We start from the raw sequence: 16,880 nt of genomic DNA, 5'->3' as shown, positions 1-16,880 counted from the left end.
ATACAGATCTTTCATTAGTAAAAACACTCAAATAAGCATTGATATAAATATTAGTAACTTAAATACGTATTTTTTTTAACACAATGCTTAAGAATGGTCTAAGGTCAACGCTCGGGTTTGACTTGTGAACATAAATCTGAATCATTGCATTGTGTTTGAGAGATCCTTCCGTTGATCAAGAAATCTTTGTTTTATGTTATACTAACTTTTGCCAGCGACTATGTCTGCGCAGAATTAAAATAGTCTCATGTCTTAATGGAGTCTGTGTTCTATATCTGTGTCAAATTACAATAAAATGTGTTGAACAGTTGAGGAGGATTTAACGTTTCCTTCGAGAACCATACACCTTTTTTGAATCTATTCTTCCAAACTGTTTTCTACATCTGTACTAAATTTCATTGAAATTCATGCAGCCGTTCTGAAGATACATTCTTACAAACATCCAAACATTCGCATTTATAATATTAGAAAGATATTACGATTATTATTCATATGAAGGCGCTTGTCCCAAATATTCGTGCTATGACCACAGTTTTCGAATTTACAAAAATTGAAAATATTAGAATTTATTTCAAAATTTCTTCAACTTTTATTTGACTTTTTATTTAGTAATCGCTCGTTTTTTTCTGTTTGTTTGTTAATTTGTAATGTATATGTAGTGTTAGATATATGTATGTATTAAGAAATGGAGGCGAGCGAAGCGTGAACTTGTGATAAAAGTATTCGTTCAAACAAAATACTATTGTTTGCTTAACAAACTTTGTACAAACTGTATGATCCATAAACCTTATGCTACTGCATTAGGTTGACCGCATACTTCTCATGCGGAAGCTATTTTTATTTTTAACTAGCTTTTACCCGCGACTCCGTCCGCGCGAAATAAAAAATAGAAAACGAGATAAAAATTATCCTATGTCCGTTTCCTGGTTCTAAGCTACCTGCCCACCAATTTTCAGTCAAATCGATTCAGCCGTTCTTGAGTTATAAATAGTGTAACTAACACGACTTTCTTTTATATATGTTATATAGATAAAATAAATTTTAAATCATTAAAAAAAACTGCCAAACTCTAAAAGTAAGGTGGCAAACGAGCAAGAAATAATGAAACGATCGCTGCCCATAGACATCAGCAATTGCATTACCTACCTTGAATTGACGGAGAATATTTCTAGAGAGATAGAGATTACTATTCGTCCCGTCCTTTGTAAAATCCACTGCCCCATCCCATCCTCTACTTATTAAAAAAGGGTGGGAAAGTAAAGAGGACTAATATTAGGCCACAGGCACCACACTCATCAGAGTGAACACGGAATAGCTTCCAATTCACGCCTGTCTTCTGTTTTGTTGTTGTATTTCATTAACTAAATAACATCTTTACCGTTGCACTAAAGACTCGGATATCCCGGAACCCTTCGATTGCGCTCGAGGCTGGCAACCAAGAGGGTTTTAGTGGGTCAAACATTCCCCCCAGAAGGCATCTTTCGAAGATTTCCTCCCCGATACCAAAATGTACACAAGACACATACTGAATAAGATTTTAAATGACGTGTTATAAAATAAATTGACAATAGTAATAATCATCAATACGTCAAATAAGAAATATGTATCAAATAGAGGACATTACTACAAAATATCATAAAATATATCATCAAGATAATTTTGATGTTATTTTGATTGTTATTGATCGAGCCGCATTAGCTCGGATAATGATACGATACCTCATTTCATGAAATTGGTATCAACTATAGCGAAACTATAATGATATAGCTTAGGAGTTTTGTTTACGAAATTGTTAATGTTTCACTTGTAAAAAACATTGATATCTATGCTTTTTAAGAGAATAATCTTGCAGTTTGTGGTTGATGTTCGTATCAGTTGAACAACTTATTTGTTTATTTTGTTATATAAAAACTGACTTGTACGAAATATATATCGTGAATTTTAAACGGCTTAATACATGTATATGAACATACTATCTCTTTTTTTTTCAAAGAGTATGAAAAGGACGGCAATATGTAAAAAGGTGCTAGGATAAAGATCCATCCGTTTAACCTTTATCATATAAATCATGTTATATCAATCTCAACAATATTAATAATGTACCAAAAAAAAAAACAAAACCGGCAACGCACCGTTGGATAATCGGTGCCTCTCGTATGCGGCCGGCTTTAATCTTTGCTATTGTTTCTAAAATGACAGGTGTACTGCGTCAGTCGGTGCTGAGCATGCGCGTGCGCCGGTCGTGTTCTATACCACGAAGTATCGATAACGAAGTGTTAAAGTGTAAATTACACTCGAGTGTCAAGTGTTTGAGTGTAATAGATTTGTGATCTATGTGTTTCTGACACGGATTTTGTTCGAGTTTGTACACTTATTGGAACTTGTTTTTGGTATGTTTTTTTTTTTAATTGTTAAAACGTGCGTTATCGTCACTTATGATAGTGTAACTGTGAAGTAATTTTTTTCGATCATTTTTATAGATAGGTCTCGGTTTTCGTAATAACGCGAGGTAATTCTGTTGTTGGAGCAACCTTAATTTTAATTGCCGAGTACATGTTTCATTATTTTTTATTACAATAGTGTAATTAAATCACTATTTAATTAAAATATTACAAAATAAAACTAGGTACCGTTTTGTCTCAAATCATGATGTTAATATTTTCATGACTTTTGAGTCTATTTTCTGTTAGAACTTAGTGCTAACTTAGATGAACTTTGAGTCACTAGGAATCTTATTGGTTTTGGCTCTGCTAAGTTAAGAAAGGTTGCATAATATTTGGAACACCAAATAATCTCCCAAAATATGTAAACAAACAAACGTCAATCATTAATAAGCGCTGAAAGCAAAAATGTCCCTAATTTTCGCAACACATTTTGAAGCTAAATTCCAAATCTACTAGTCTTCAAGTTATTTAAAAAAAATCAAAAAATGGGACCCATTTGCAAGCACTTCCTTTCGATTAAAATAATTTTATCAAAATCGGACCACAAGGGGCGGAGTTTCGCGGTAACACACATAAAAAAATACAGTCGAATTGATAACCTCCTTCTTTTTGAAGACGGCTAAAAATTACCAAATAAAAATATATAACTGAACAAATAAATATTTTTATCTGTTATAGTTAATAGAATTATTCAATTATTTAAAAATTATATTAATAATGTACAATTTCATTCAATTCTTCCTCTGACCTCGAAGACGTTCCGTTTCGTTGCGTCTTTGAGTTTTTTTTACAGCATTTACTTAAGCGAGTGTTCCGAGTAATTGTTAACAATTATTCAAGCTAGTACTTGGAAGATTTTCTTTGATTTACTACTATCTTTCGTCTCAATTTATCAGATTCAAAATACTGCAACATATGAATTAACATTTGCAACATATTAACTTATCTCCAAACACATACTTTAGTTATAAGAAGTTAGTTGATAAATACATATCATAACAGATATATTTATTTTGTAAAAACTTTGACTCAATTCAGTATTTCAAATTTCTCTAATGCTTTTTGACCTAGTTTCCTTAATAAGACATTTTACTTCTTATAGTCAAACAAGAATAATCTGGCTCGGAGACAGAGGCGATATAATCGCGGTTAATTCCGTCACAAAAAATATAACAAACAAAAAAAATACAAGACAGCTACATTACAACAAAAATTTTGTGTCACATTTTTGATATTAACAAGAGGGCGCTAGTGAGCTGTCATAATTTAGTTTGACTTATGCCCATCGGGTCATATTATATAGGAATATGTAAGATCTCCGACTGTCTGTCAAACTGTCGAGGCTGTATTAAGAGCATTTGTAACGTTTATATTCTGAGGACATATGTTTTGTTGTTCATTTGTCATTCGACCGAGCTGTCAGCCTCAGACGTCCTATGTTGAAAGACTTGTATTTTAATAAATGTTTTTGTTTTGTTGATATCAACATAATACGATTATCGCCTTTTTATTTATACTTTTGTTTTTATAGAAGCAAGTTAAAATATTTTTTCGTAATAAATAATTATCTTACCATGATAAGTGGTAGTGTGGTCGAAAAAAGGTACTTGCGAGTTTAGAAGATGTCTATTCACCCTAAACTTGAAGGCTCTCACATCATACTTGGTTTCCCATCCACTGACACTGTAAAAAATGTATCTATAAATTTGAAATGATTCAGAACATGTTAAATTATACTTTATATTATTTCAAAATATTTAAACTTAACTTTAAACTTTTTCTAACGTTCATATTTGACCACACCATGTTAATGAGTGACCGTCTTTTTGATGGATGGATGGATTATTAGAAGGTATTTCCAGAACGGCTCAACGGATCTCGATGAAATTTGGCATAGATGTAGAACTTAGTCATGAACACATAGGCTACTAAACAGCTACTTAATTTATATATCCTAAAATAAATGAAAAGTCTTTCAAGTAGAAATAAGATTGCAAATTAATAATGTATTTATCATCGTGTTTTTGTATTTAGAATTCCAAGTAAAACAAAAGAAATGCGGGTAGAAAATAAAAAAAATCTACACAAAACTAATATAGGATTGTATTATCTGTGGCGATATATGAAAAAAAAAATGTCTAGTTGCATTAGTAAATAAATACATAAACACCTCGATCACTAATCTCATTGTAAATGTATGGAAAATTATTGATATAAAAATGTAATTTAAACATTTACAAAAATGTCCAAAAGAAAACAAATAAACAATATATTATTTTACTTTATTTCACAGACGGACGACCGTTTGCCCTTGCCTGTGAGGTAAAAAATAAAAACTGCAAAAATGTGACCAAACATCACATCATTTTTTAAACGAAGGAATCGGTATTATTAAAGTTATTTGTTGTAATCAAATGGAAAGAAAACTTTTACTTGATTGTTTTTGGTTCAAGATATGTTAATAATTTTGATGAGTAGGTACTTAACATTTTAATATATTTTAAACATTAATTTTTTATTACTATTTTTCCAGTAGAATTATTTTATAAAAGTAAGTAACTTAAGTTTATATATCTGTCTTGAAAAGAAAGTAAACTTTGTCTATTTGTAATAAATAAACTCAAAAAGTAAAACTTAAAAAATTCTTTTATCATTAGAATACTACATTATTGCCATATTACTATACTAACTGTTGCCCGCGACTCTGATCGCGAAAAGTAAAAAAAATAATTAAAAGTAGCGTACGTGTTCTTCCAAACTATGTTCTTTAGTTATGCCAAATTTCATCCAGATCCGTTGAGTTGTTCCGGAGATACCTTCTAACAAACAACCGTCTAAACATTCGCATTTATAATATTAGTAAGATATTGTATTGCAATCTATATATATATATAAAAAAATGAATTGCTGTTCGTTAGTCTCACTAAAACTCGAGAACGGCTGAACGGATTTATCTTATCTTAGTCTTGAAATGTTCGTGGAGGCCTATGGAAGGTTTAAAAGGCGAAAAAAAAAATCATACCGCTATTAAGGTATTTTTTTCCTGCACGCGAAGTCGCGGGCGACAGGTAGTGTCTAATAAAAAAGAATGTCACTAGAAATTACTATAACTAAAATCGTGATTTTGTGTTTGACAGTTGAAATACAATATTGACTTTTAGTTCCTATGTTCAATACATCGTATGCGCTTTTGTAAGAGCGAAATTGTTTCTTTTCTTGATGACTATTGTTAGATAAGTATCTATTGCATAAGTACTGGCAATTTACATGAAATGAGAAAATTACGTGCATTGTTGTATTGTTTGCTTGCGCAAAAACATAAGTTCCTATCCAGCTACTATCAATAATAACGTTTTCCGTTCGCAGAGTAAATGTTGTTAACTGAAAGATAAATAAAAAATATGATTACGACTTAGGGTCTTCAAGACGCGAGCGTATCACCATCTCAAAGGTCAGCAACGCATCTGCGATTCCTCTGGTATTGCAGATGTCTATGGGCGTCAAATGAACACCTTTCCCGTTGCTCGTTTGCCTCCTTCGCTTATAAAAAAAGTTTTTATTATTTAATACATGTATTTTCTTTTACGCGTCATTTGTATGTTATATAATATAATAGACTGATTTATCCCTCCATGTTATGTAATTATTCAGGTGGATGTAAAGGAGCCAACTGAAAACCAGCGCAGGGACTGCTTTAGGCCGTCTCTGCATACGCTGAGTTGGCCCCTTTTACCACATTTCTCTAAATTATTTTCATAAATATGTGGTGCGATTTTTTTTCTCTTGTACTTGTGTGGTAATAAACGAGATTCTTTCTTTCTTTCTATTTATTAATAATAAACAAATATAAATATGTTTTATTTAATTTGTAAGTTGTAATGGTTAAGGAAGTTTAAAATATTAGATGACTCTTGCGTTGATGTCTTTTGTATTTGAAAAAAAGCGTAATGCGCAAGAGTGACTCGTTGTGTAAATATACAATTAAATTCTACTTTACCGTATTGTCATTTACATTTATAAATAATAAATACGATGACAAAAAACATAATAAAGAATTATCCAGTCATAACATCTTGTTAGTTTCAGGGAATTTCATAACAAACAATTTTTACTTAGTTTCTTCTAAGGATCTTTGAGCTACAGAAGTAAGAAAGTAAATCTAAACGTATTAATTGGAGTCTCTGTATGTAATATTGAGAAAAAAATATATTTAGTATATGTATGTGTGTTGTGATAACGAAAAAACAATTTTTGAAATGTTTGTCTGTACGTCTATCCTCAAGGATAGGTTTGCTCCGAGATTACTCCGGAACGGCTGGACCGATTTTGACGGAAAGGTAGCGGATGCAGAGGGGCAAATTATAGGCATTAGGGGCATATTATATTTTTAAATTTGCGTTGAGGAAGTCACGGACGATCGCTAGATAAAAATAAATTAATAAGATTATTATACGAGTATATATTAAATTGTGGTAAATGAAATTTTATTATAAAAAAAAACTTTTACTTTTTACTTTTTGTCAAACTGTCGTATTGTAAAATATGTACAGTCTCGGAAGTTTGACTGACTACATTATCATTTTGAGTTCTCTATTTTTAGTGTTGCCAGGGAATGAAGGGGAAGGTATGTAGGGGGGAGTGACGCCGTGGTGCGCGTGCGCAGAATGTTAACGCATTGTCATTCAAGAGTCTCTATGAGTTAAATCGTCAGTTAGGTGCGTCTATGGTGACATTACGATATGGATAATCGTATATATTTTGTGATTTATTAGTTAGTTAAATATTTAAATGGTTAACAATGATTTTGTAATTTTCATTCTAAGTATTTTGGAGAGATTAGCCTGCACATACTAATAAATAAAAATGTCATATGTTTTACCTGAAAAAAGTTGCAAAAATGAAAATTATTTTTAGCATTTAAAATCTGTACAGTTGGGAATACATAGGGGCAAGTATATAAATAATGATTATTATTTACATAAATTGAAACTTAACTGAAACAAGTAAATATGTTACTTACTTTTCCACCTATTTATCTTCAAATTAAGCTTTCTAGTGATATCTTTAAATTGGTGTATTCACTAAGACAAGCGTATGAATCGAGAGATTTATGCGTTCGGAAGTCGAAGCTGGATTGATTTACAACAGGACGGGTTAGGTAAGGGAAAAATATAGCGGCTGTCGACATCCCGCTATTGTATTGGATGTTACAACGATTTAAAAAAAAAAAAACTTGAATCTGGATTAAAACGGTTATGGAGAGTTTGAATTTAAAAATATAAGTAAAGTAACTCTGCATATTGATAGCCAGAAATACTTCTTAAAAAGAGTCAGAGAAAATCTCTTAAGATAGAAACAAATAGAGAAAATTGACAAAAGTATAATTGTTAATATTGGCATAAAGATGTTCCCAAGCATTCTGTCTCTTTTTCTCTTAATAGTACTTATATCTTTCTTCTCTCTCATGTAACGAAATTCAAGGTCATTACAAGTTTAATGTCTATTATATCTAATAGAGTTTCACTTCGAAATTACATGTGATTTATGTATGATGCTTTTTCCGCATTTCTCCGAGCTTATTATTTATTAATTCATTCGATTAACAGCTTTCACGACGAGAAAAACATGTGTAAAAACAAAGATACTATTATAAGAGGTGTCTCGCGAAGGCATGTCGATTATTTTCTTCTTTCATTGTGCAAAAACATCCATTCATAATATTAATATTTGTTATTTCATTGCTTGCAATTGTTTAACACTAATTTTGGATTAAATAAATTTAATATTAACGCAATAAGGAATCACAGATTTTACTCATGTTAAATTTTTTGGATAGATAAATGAACGTTTGTTAGCAGGTAACGAATTCTAAAAGAGCTGAACAGATTTAGCTACAAGTTTGACAACGAAATAGATTACCGCATAGGCTACTTTTTATCCCGGGAAAAATATGTGTTGATTTTTTTTATATACTCAGCAACAAAATACACAGTTTTGTTTTTTAATTTCTCATGGACGTAGCAACATGAATGTATCATATTATTGTTTAAATGCTTAACTTTGTGTTTGAGTGTTTGAGTATAAAATATTCAAGTGGTAGCTAACGGGGACACGTCATCGTAATGTCATTGTTAAGACATTTCGGTGTCTGTCCACCCACGCCACACCATAATGGTATAAAGTACATTGTTATAAGGAACAAATTTGCATAATTTGATGCTCTAAGTAAAATTATGAATGAGGTACTTTTGTGTTCGTATTACTTTGTTATATATAATGTTTTGTACGCATTCATATTGCTTGTTTTAATTACATGGCAACATTTAAAGCGCTTATCGATTGTTACTCAATTACGTCTCGACCAAATGGCTCGAATCTACCCTAAGTTAGTGGAGACTAGGCCTTAATAACGCTTGCCTAGTGCATTTTAAGTCTAACATACCCTAAGAAACATTATTCAACTGTTTAATCTATATATATATAAAAATGAATTTCTGTTCGTTAGTCTCACTAAAACTGGAGAACGGCTGAACGGATTTATCTTAGTCTTGAAATGTTCGTGGAGGTCTAGGGAAGGTTTAAAAGGCGAGAAAAAATTCATACCGCTATTAAGTTTTTTTTCCTGCGCGCGGACGGAGTCGCGGGCGACAGCTAAAAATTAATTAGTTTATTTTCCATTTAATAATTACAAATACTATAATACGACTCTCGGATGGTAATATATAATAATTTTTATTGTGGCAACACTAAAATTTTCTCTCCATCTATTACTGTGCGCCGTGTACCAAATCAATTTTTAATTAAAACTCAATAAATTGTTTTATACAATATAAAAAAGCTGTTTTATATACATACAGGTTTTTGTGGTCCTTCGAGCCGGATATTATGGTAACATGTCAAAACTGTTTTTATAAACATACACACGTTTTTGTGGTCCTTCGAGCCGGATATTACGGTAACATAACAAAAGCTGTCATTACTTTTTAATAATAATTTACCGTCGGTTTCTGAGACAAAAATCCCCGTTTAAAACATATTGTTATATCTATTTTGTCAAAAATAATGACGAGACGACGATATGTTTTATAAAGAGATTTTGGTCTCAGAAATCAACTGTAAGTAAGTTCAAAGTTACTTACCATAAATTAAGTACTACGATAATGTACTATAGCATGTGGGCGGCAGTATTGGGACTATTAAAGTGTTGCTTACTACTTGCAAGATGAAAGTTTACCATCTTGATATTACAATCTACGATACTTCCATACGATATCATTCTAATGTTATATTTATTTAAATGTACAAGTAATATTGATAGTAATATTGAATATAAAAGAAGACTATTTTAGGAGGAAGATTATTTTACATTTTTGGGACGTACGCAGAAAATATTGAATTGTATTTAATAAAAGATACTGGACACAATAAAAAGAGGATAAGAAAAATATTGTATTAGTATTTATTATTATTACTTTTATTTATAAGGTTTACTATATAGTAAGTAGTAATAATTAGTTGTTAATTAGTGTCTTCATTTATTAAATACTAACTTTTACCCGCGACTTCGTCCGCGCGGAGTTAAACTTAATTAGTAGCCTATGTGCTCTTCCAGGCTATGCTCTACATCTGTGCCAAATTTCATCTAGATCCGTTGAGCCATTTCGGAGATACCTTCAAACATACATCCATCCATCCAAACATACGCATTTATAATATTAGTAAGATTAGATATTACATTTGTAGAAAAAGTAACGACTCATTGTATTTATATTTGCGTGTTATGATCCCAAAGTAAAGTTTTAATGTCGTAAAATAGGCCAAGTATAACTTTTGCCGTAAGTTGTAAGTTATTCAGATTTTTATGACTTAGTAAATATACTTGAGCTTTAACGGTTATAGAAACTATTATATACTCGTATCGAGTTTTACTCGTTTACGTTGTAAGGAAAATATTATTTTTTATGTCATAGAAATAAATTTTATTTATGACACTATTCGAGTGCATTCTAACCGAATGGTTATTGGTTTTAACGATTTATTTGTAACCATTTAGTTTTATTATCTCCTGGTATAAAGTACACTTGCTAAAGATATAGAGACTTACACTCAGAAGGACTTACATGATGACAATATGCTATCCCACTCATTCTGTTTGAGATTAGACAGAGATAACTATATGTTTGGTAGTAACATAAAATTTTTAAACATGCATGAAACAAGCGGAGATTTCTCTTCCCATAAAAGATTTATTATCCGTAAACAGTAATCAGTTCATCGTTTTAAAATTTCTCCATGACCTGAAGCTACATGTGATATACAGCCCGTGAAAGCCTGCGTCAACAATAAATATCGTTAAAATAAGGAAACCGAGAATTAGCTTGGAGCGAAATATGGGGAAGGAGGTGGAGCTATTTCGAACGCAAAGATAATGCATGTTACAGACGCGCCAAAGAGTAATTTAAAAAATACATTTTTGTTTTATCTGAGACTAAGTTATGTGATTTAACTTATGTACTAATAGATGGCACTACAATAAGACTTGTCACTAGGTAATAAGTCTCGGATTACAGTTTTATAGGCAGGCAGAGATTTTATTTACCAAAAGTAAGTAATTTGCCTTACATCAAACAGACTTATTTTTAAGTGATACAGTTAGTGAAGTTCAAGTTAACGACATCAGTAAAAAGCCTGTGAATCGAAATTACGTAACATAAGAGATTAAATTGTGTCGATTTAGTTTAACTAATCTATGATCGTAGGTCATTGGGTCGAGTTGGCCGCACGAAGTTTTACCCGAGCCTTATCTTTGATGTTGCTTTATGGAAGTTTTGTATAACGAATGCGGAAACCTGTAATAAATGGTAGAAAAATTTGAATTTATTAAGAGTGGGTGGTTTAGTTTTCTTTATTTATTGATTGGTAGTAAAGGGTGTTTCACGTTGGGTGGATTTGAAATGAAATCCTATTGATACATAGGTAGACTGACCGGTCCAAGGGGAAACACCCATAGTAGACAATACCACGACCACACAGAAGACAGGCGTGAAGTGGAAGCAATTCCGCGTTTCGTCTGATGAGTGTGGTACCGGAGGCCTAATTTTAGTCCTCTTCCCTTTCCCACCCTTTTCTTATTAGGAAAGGATGGGAAGGAGAAGTATGTAGATTTGGCGGAAGAGAGGACGCATAGGAAGGAGAAATATCCTCTTTCTGTGCGTCCCCTTTTCCGTTGATTAAAGGTAGGCAACGCATCTGCATTTGCGGATCTATGGGCAACGGTCACCTCGCTGTTATGGCGAATCCAGGTGGTCGTTTTCTCGTTTGCCACCTTATGATATATAAAAAAAAATTACTATTTTCATAATTTTCAATAAAAATAATATTTGCTGTTGTAATAACAAAGTTAATGTCTATTATTGTTGTAGTTCTATGAGTTTTCATGTACATAATAAACAATCAATATGGGGTAGGCACTGAAAGGGAACGGAGTTAATGAACCATGTAGTGTTAACGGTTTGCATTCAAATAAAAAGTTGATTATAATTGTAATTTTATGACCTTCCTTTATACGAGACATCTTCTTTGTAGTACAAAAAAAGAGAAAACTTTACAAAAGTGAGAATCTAAGTTGATAGGAGAAGTTATAGCGATGGTTTTCTGACGCAACCTCGTATCTCAGAAATCACTACTTTTCAGGAAAGACAAAAAACGTTTTATAATGAAATTTTTAATTTTTTTTAACAATTTTTTTTTCTAATTTTAAAAATATTCAATCTTTTGACAATTTTTTGAGTTAAATATAGTATTAAAAAAATTAAATCATTATTTTTTCTTTTATTTTCTGAGATACGTGTTTGTCGCAGAGAAAAAAACGTAACATACGTGATTGCGTAATATCTTTTTCAAATAAGGATACATGAATAAATTTTTTTAATTATTTTATTTTAAGAACAGATCATTTGCACAGCTTGGACATCTACAGTGAAAGCCTTGATCTCTCCAGCAATAGCCTTTGTTTTATTTATCCTGGTCTTTTTCATCTCGAGCACGGTCTTTTTCTTTTACATGCTTATTGTACTCTTCTGTTGATATATTTTTATTTTTATATGCAAAACATGTGTCGCAGAAGTCTTTTCGCGGTTGGAAAATCTCAATATTCATCGATTGCATTTTTTTAACTAAAAATCCATAGCTAGATACTTCACTATCTGGGATATTTAGCTCTTTCATAGATTTTAAAAAATCAGGGTAAACGTCTTGAGCAGACTTATATAAATTGTCTAAATATAATTTGATGTATCTTTTCGACAATAGTGAGACTCCATCTTGGGTAATTTATTTAAAAAATTCTCTACGTGTGATAGCTTCCCCTTGATTAGCTTTGATTCTTTTCTAATATTCTTTGATTTTTAACAAACCAAAATCACTACTTTTTTACCCAGTTTAGAACTGTCAGTTTGATTCAAAACTATTGAATTTGATGAATTTAATAATCCATGTGATGACATTGATTGATCTGAATCTACTACAAATAAGCCCGTAGATTCATCTAAGTGCATATTTATAAATAAACTAGAATCAACATTCTCCTCTTCGTCTTCGGTCACTGGTGTACATTCGAGAGGAATTAAAACTCCAGTAGTTTCATCAAGCACCATTACTACTTCGTGATTTTTACTTTCATTATTATTTCGATCTTTATCTGATATTGTTTTTTCGTTTGTTGAATTTGGCTCTTCGGATGACATATTATTTAACTCTAAAAAATAACAAATTTAATTTTTTAATTTCATGCCAGTGTGTCAGTGATAGGTTAGAATTGATAATTGTTTAATTTTTTTTTACTTACTTTGATACTTTTTTTTAATATACCAAAAAAGGTGTTTATTAACTATTGTTTATTCACTTTGAATAACAATTCAATTTACTGAAATATATTTAAAGTAATAATAATAAAGTAATTATAAAGTTTTTATTAATAAAATTGGACCAAATAACATTGCTGAGAGAGAACTTGTTTTTTTTTGTGACTGAGTTGTCACTGTTTGCCTTGAAGTGGCATTTACAGTTTCACCGGGCTTGAGGTGGCCGGGCGCAGATGGCGCTTAGCCTAAACCTCGTTTAAGAGTAACTAGGCTCGAGGGCTCCCTCAGGAGCCTCGGCTCGGGCTGTTACTTCGTTATTATTACCGGATTGGGAGGTCACCGAGCTCTTAGGTCGCTTCGGTGGACGCTCCATGGAGTGACTGGGCGCAAGGGACCCCGAGAGGGGACCTCGGCTTGGGCTGTCACTCATTACGCGTTTAGCATTCCGATTCAAGGGTGCCCGAGAGGGCCGAACCTCGGCTTGATCGGTTGCTATTATCTGATTGCTATTATTAATACAGCTAACATTACTACCACTTCGGAAAGCGTTAGCGCTGGGAGAAGAAGTGGCGGAAGAAACTCCAGCAACGCTTCTACTGTTAATAGGAGAAAAAGAGAGAACTTGTTTATAAATGCGCCATCTTGTATTTCAAGATACGAGGTTGCGCTTGACACATTTTTTTGAACTGAGATACGAGATTGTATTTTTTTTAATAAAAAAAAAATTAATGAATATTTTTATTTATAACTTTACTGATCTATGCGGCTATATTTATTGATTAATTTTCCGATTAAATCTCAAAATCGTCAAAAATCGAGTTACGAGGTTGCGTCAGAAAACCATCGATAGACGATCTATTATTGACTAGATTTGTTATTTACCAGGAAAGAAATTTAACCGTCTCTGAGTCGCTTCATTAAGCGACTCAGCCTCAGAGGGTATTGCTTAGGAATCCCTTTAATGACAGTGAAGCAAGTGACAAAAACAAAAAAAACTAGTGATAAAATATTACTAATACCAGTAATAGACCCAAAACAATATGAAAAGATGTAACAATGATATGGGCTAATGCCATGTCTTAGATCCAGATGTTGAAGATAGTGCGAAGTGAAAGAAATTAATGAAGCAAGCTGACACTATCATTTGTAATATAAGGTAGGAAGCGAGAGAATATAATCCGTGGGTAGTATTATTAATAAGTGATCGTAATGCCGAGCTTAAGGCCCACGTGTGCGCACGCGCAGGTCATAGTTACGTTGACCTGTGAGTCATGCACTCGCGTTGTATAACCTAGCCTTGATGTAGTCGTATCGTTATATCGGACGTGTGGAGATGACTTATTGTTTATAGTGATGGCACATTTGAAGTTTATCGATAAAAAATTTACTCTTATCGATATTTCTTGTCGCCTTTTCTGTGAATATTAAATGGATTAAATAATATAAGAACTTGTTGTATGGATAATCAATATTCCAAAATGAGCAAAAATTCACTGTTTTTTTTTTTTCTCCCAGATTAATAGATATTATGCAATAGTTCTTTTATATTCCGTCTTATTAATTTACCGTTTATTCAATTAAGGAATTTTTAAAGCTATTTACAGTACAACAAAAAAATATATGTTAAGATAAAAATATTTTTTTTATATTTCGCAATAATATAATATTATAAATGCGTAAGACTGAATGTTTGTTACTATGAATCTCCAGAACGGATCAGATTTGAATCAGTTAAACGGATCTCAATGAAATTTGGTTAAGATATAAAGCATATTCTTGAAGAACACATAGGCTACTAATTAAGTTTCATTTTTTAAATCTGCGCAGTAGGAGTCGCGGGTGACAGCTATTAATTTATATATTCAATTATTAAATAAACATATTTCTACGTTTTTATTTTGTATATGTACAAGTGTAATTTCAATAAATTATTTAATTGTTGGCGCAACCCTAATGTTATTCGCACATCACTAAATATAATTCACAATATTTTTATGTAAAAATATTTGCTAACCAAGTATAGCTGCCGACTAATTAGCGCGGAAAATACGATATTTTATGAAGTACCTAAGTATTTGATATTTGTTAAAAATTGCTTAATTAGAAAACTTACGTATATGTTTTCTAACTATATAATTATTTTATTTAATTAACGTGGTAAGAACCGAATTAGTAAATATGCTCTTTAAAGACCCAAATGTATCGGACTTCTAAATGCCCGGTGAATATAGATGTCGGTACTTGGATGTTTTTTTTTATATCAAAAGGTGGAAAACGAGCAAACGGACACCTGAATTCGCCGAAATAGCGAAGCGACCGTTGCCCATAGACATCTGCAAATGCAAACACGTTGCCTACCTTTAATCAGCGGAGAAGGGGACGCACAGAAAGACAATTGCTTTGACCCCTCTTCCGCCAAAGTAATGACATTTTCAAAATTGTTACTAATTTTAGATCTGTTTTATGCATTATTATGTTCTTAAATTGACAGGTAAGCGAAAAATAATTATGAATGTTCTTATAATAATGATAACTTAGAAGTGTTTTAAATTCTTATATTGAGAAATAATGCTATACATCGTGTTCTAATATAATTTATTATAGCGTATTTTCAACTTATCATGTAGACAATGTGAAATAATTATGCGCGTACGCGTCTCGCATGATGATGTGTCAGTGAGAATGGCATGTCGCTAACTTACGTATGTTGATACTAATATAAACGTACGAATGTGGGAACGCATAGATTCCCAAGCGAAGTGTTACCGGCAGTTTGCACTGTCAAAAAACATGTATAAAAACAATACTGCTATACCTCTCTTTAAAACAGAGATCTCGATGTTTTTTGTTTTATTTTTGCAATGGAAAAGCACGGTTAGATGACGTTCGTGTCTAAATTTTATAACGGTTCGTCAGAATTTGTTATTGAAATATCACGCTTGTTATAACAAGGTTGTTATTGATGGTAACTAAGTTATACGGTTTACCTTGATGCCTACTTAAAGCATGGGTATCAAACGAGCAAGCAACATCAATTCGCTGAAATAGTAAATGACCGCTGCTTATAGACATATGTCTACCTTTAGCCGACAGATGTGGTTACGGATTGAAAAAGGATATTTTTCCTTTCTATGCATACCCTCTTCCGGCAAATCCACTTCCCCTTCTTATCATTTCCTTAAAAGTTTGGGAAAGGAATATGGACTACAGTTAGGCCTCTAGCACGTACATTCATCAGATAAAACGCGGAGTTACTTCCACTTAACACCTGTCTTCTGTGTGGCCGAGCATGTCGTGCAACCAACAGATATTGTTGAGGGCTCTACCACTGTTAACACTCAATAGGAAGCGTGATTATACACTATATACAGATTATAGTATATATATAGTATATAGGTTTGTTATATTGTTTTTTTTTTAATGGAATTGCGCCATGGATATGATGAATGTCTTTTGTTTATCATATAAATGGCTACATGTAGGTAACGAGAAAGCAAAAAAAACTTTTAACCTTTGGCTTCTTTGCCAAAACGGTGCAAAAAAAACATCCGGTCTATGCAAAGGTCCCTTAAAA

At 32.1% G+C, this 16,880-nt stretch overlaps 1 protein-coding gene across 1 annotated transcript in view; it reads left to right on the top strand.

The window, feature by feature from the left end:
• Positions 1-2,227: 2,227 nt before the first annotated feature.
• Positions 2,228-16,880, top strand: part of LOC106712557 (ras association domain-containing protein 10) — an 89,307-nt gene continuing 74,654 nt past the window's right edge. The window contains exon 1 of the mRNA XM_014505157.2: positions 2,228-2,390. The gene's annotated coding sequence lies outside the window, so the exon portion shown is untranslated. The remainder of the gene's footprint in view (positions 2,391-16,880) is intronic.

The sequence above is a fragment of the Papilio machaon genome, chromosome 22 (assembly GCF_912999745.1).
Source record: "Papilio machaon chromosome 22, ilPapMach1.1, whole genome shotgun sequence".
Taxonomy (NCBI): Eukaryota; Metazoa; Arthropoda; class Insecta; order Lepidoptera; family Papilionidae; genus Papilio; species Papilio machaon.
The sequence above is the reverse complement of the archived record's forward strand: the minus strand, read 5'-3'. Positions and strand labels throughout refer to the sequence as shown.